The 3,695-nt window shown below is 41.9% G+C and overlaps 1 pseudogene; it reads right to left on the bottom strand.

The window, feature by feature from the left end:
• Positions 1–511, bottom strand: part of LOC101570910 — a 14,167-nt pseudogene extending 13,656 nt beyond the window's left edge.
• Between the last annotated feature and the right edge of the window lie 3,184 nt (positions 512–3,695).

Below are 3,695 nucleotides of genomic sequence, written 5' to 3'. Positions count from 1 at the left end.
GTGAGCCTTTCAAAGAGGTGCTCGCCCAGCCCAGCCTGGGGACTGCCAGCCTGCAGAGCTTGGTGAGGTGGTCACCTGTCTTCTTGATGAGCTTCACCTCCTCATCTAGGAAGTGATTCTCCAGGAAATCACAGAGATGGGGGTCGGTCTTGACAGAGTCCATGGCATGGAGGTCCAGAAGAGCTTGGTTCACGTTCTTCTTCAGGGCCAGGGCAGCTCCCATAGCATCCAAGGGTTTACCCCACTCATCTTCAGATGGTTTCTGCACATCTTGAAAGACCACACGGCTGCCGCGCCGGTTTTGTGTCTTCAGGAGATGCTCGGCACCCTCGCACTTCTCCTTGGCCAGCTCATGGAAGAAATGGTCCACGCCCTCCAGAGCCACATCTTCTCGGTCAAAGTAGTAGCCCAGAGAGAGACAGGGGTAGGAGGCCCGCAGGTGCAGGTTCACCAGGTGGTTGACAGCAGCCTCGACCTCAGTGGAATAATTCTGATGGATCTGAGAGGTCATGGCTGATCAGCAACAAGGAGCTACCCACAAAAGAATGGTGTTGTCTGGTCCTGGAAGGAGGAGATAGGCGAGAAGATGGTCCCAAAACTTGTACCTGGAAGGTGGATGGGACGATGAAAGAGGGAGTCCCCAGGTCTGTTCCCTCCAAACACTGTTGAAGCAAAAACAGATCCACGGGACCTCCGGACGCGCCGCTCTGTGTTGTTTTTAGAAAAATACGGTTATTCCTAAATGCCAAGTTTTGCTATTTCAAACATGTGTAACAGATTTGTCTTAAGAACAGAAAAAAAATTTGGATAAAATATATGATCGCATTTTTATCCTTTTTTTTGTGATCAGGGCAAAGAACCATGTCTATCTTTGGATAACCAATGTTTAGAGAATAAGAGTCCTTTATTTGTGACACAGGTTTATGGTCCCCAAGAGAGACAGGGCACATGAAAATTTGAAATGCTTGAATTACAGAGAAAATATAATGTGGTGTACTGTGATTTCTGAGGATATTAAAATATAATAAGTGATTTTATGTATTCTGGAAACACAATTCAACATTGCACTAAAATAATTCAAGGTCAGTTGAACATTTTTTGTGTAATTATGACCTAAATTATTGGTACATTAACTATCACAGCCTCTAGTTACCTAGAACCCAAATGAAAATGTCAGTGCAAAGACTACAGAAGAAATAAAGCAGAGCTGCCAAGGCAACTTTATGGAGGAAAAGCACTCATGTGACTGTGATCATCAGAACGCTGTTGTCGCTATTCCAGGATGTCACTGTATCTTCAGGTGTTTGGGTGTTCTCCAGTGTATTTGGAGTCCAGGGTATTATTAATGTAGTCAGAGCAAAATACAATGTTATTTCCATTGTGAAAATGTCTGTTCTTCACTTGTAATCTTAGTGGCTAGGGAGACTGAGGCAGGAGAATCACAAGTCCAAGAATAGCCTGGGCAAGTTAATGAGACCTTGTCTGAAAATAAACATTAAAAAGGGAGCTGGGATAAATAGTAGCTTGGTGTGAAGTCCATAGACAATTTCAGCCCCTCCCTGCCAAGTGAAAACTTAAAGAGAAGTAAAACCTTAAAAATGTACCACATACTCTTATTTTTTGGCACTCATGGAGACTGAATTCATGGTCTCCACACTGAGGTACATCTCCAGCTGTTTGAATTTTTTAAAATTGTAAGACTGGATCTCACTAAATTGCCACATTGGACTTATTATCCTGCCTCAGCCTTCCTGACTGCTTAGATCGAGGGTGGGCTGTACCATGCCTGGTGCTAAGTGAAAGTTTTAACACTTGACAGTAAAAACATTTTTAAAAAGTAGAAATGCTTTTTTCAACTTTGGCACTTAACATTAAAGAGAAAATCAAAATATCTGTATATTACTGCTTCCTTTAGATTATTTTATATTTCATATGTTTATTCTTAAGAAAATTTAGAAGTAGATTTCAGCAAGCACTGAGGTTATTTAAAACTGCAATATCAATATGACATAAAGAGCAACATAGTATAATAAAAAATAAGTAATTGTCTTAGTTACTATGTACTTGTTGCTGGGACAAATACCCAACACTCAAAATGAAGGAAGGAAAGGTTTATTTAGTTTGTGGAGGTTTTAGTTTATATTTTCCTGGCTCCAAGGCAGAGCAGCAGTCTGTGGTGGCAGAAAACAATGAAGAGCAGAGGAGGAGCAGCAGCTGTGGCGTCCATCAAGCCTCTCTCTTCCTCTATGCTGACTGCCAAGATTGGCACTCCATGGAGAAGATCGGAGCTCCTCTGAAGTGGCGCGGCTGGGAAGATCAAGCTCCTCCAAAGACTGGGACTTCCCCAGGGAAGCAGAGCAGGGCCATAGGAAGGGCAGGGTGGCAGGAAGTCGGGCAGGGTGGCAGGAAGCCTTCTTCAGTTTCTGGGCCCTACCCTCCTGCAGGGCTAGGCCCCTACTCTGAGAAGTGCAGATTCAGCCAAGATGATACAATGTATCAACTAACACAGTAATTTATGGAATAAAATCATAAATTAATCTAACAATAAACATTGATTATATTAATCCAATTAGACATAAAACGTGATATTCCAAAAAATGCTGTGCCAGTTAGTTTTTAAGTTAGCGTACTAGGAGACCCTTCCATAAGTGGATGGATCATTGGGGTGCTACACATTAGTGCACTAAATCACCAATGTAGGGGCTGGGGAGATGGCTCAGTAAGATAAGCACTTGACTGGCAAACACAAGGATCTGAGTTCAATCCCCAGTTCTGCCAAAAAAAAATAAATAAATAAATAAAATAAAATAAAATAAATCACCAATGTTCATGGTTGAAAGTGCTGATAGGCTCCAGGGCCCATGTGGAGGAGCGGGTCCCGGGGCTGCCTTGAGGGGCTGTCTCTCACTTTCTCTGTACCCTGTGCTTTGACTCCAGCTGCCATCAAGGGGAAAGCTCTGCTCCCCCATGCCCTGCAACTATGGTGTTCCTGCCTTGGCACCTGCCAGCCATAGGCTAAGCCCTCCACAGCTGTGAGCTAGGCAGAGAGAACCTGTGCTCTGGTAAGTTGTAGGTGCTGAGCCTTCTGTTTTAGAAAAGGAACACTGACCAATATGAATACCAGCCCAAATTAAAAGGATTGTGTGAAACTATTTTGCAAACATGCATTCCAAAAAATTACACAATCTCATAGAAATGGATAAATTTATAGACACATATGATTTTCCAAAATTGAACAAAGAAGAACATTCCTCACAGATCAATAACAAATGATGAGATTGAAATAATGAAAAGAGGGCTGGGGGATGGCTCAGTAGAATAAGCACTTCCTTTCCCTGGCAAGCGCAAGGGCCTGCATTCAATCCCCAGTTCCAGAAAAAAAAAAAAAAAAAAAAAAAAAAAAAAAAAAAAAAAAAAAGAAAGAAATAATGAAAAGATTCCTAAGAAATAAAAGTCCAGGGCTGGATGAATTTACCACTGAATTTTACCAGACCTTTATTTTTATTTATTTTTTCAACTTAAAATTTTATTTATTTATTTGTGGTACTGGGGATTGAACTCAGGATCTTGCACTTGCCAGGGAGGCACTTATTCTACTGAGCCATCTCCCTGTCCTTTACCAGACCTTTAATGCAAACCTAACAGCAAAGCTCCTCGAACTTTTCCATGAAATAGAAAGGAAACAAATGCTTCCA

The sequence above is a fragment of the Octodon degus genome, unplaced genomic scaffold, assembly GCF_000260255.1.
Source record: "Octodon degus isolate 3935 unplaced genomic scaffold, OctDeg1.0 scaffold00189, whole genome shotgun sequence".
NCBI classification, from domain to species: Eukaryota; Metazoa; Chordata; class Mammalia; order Rodentia; family Octodontidae; genus Octodon; species Octodon degus.
The sequence above is the reverse complement of the archived record's forward strand: the minus strand, read 5'-3'. Positions and strand labels throughout refer to the sequence as shown.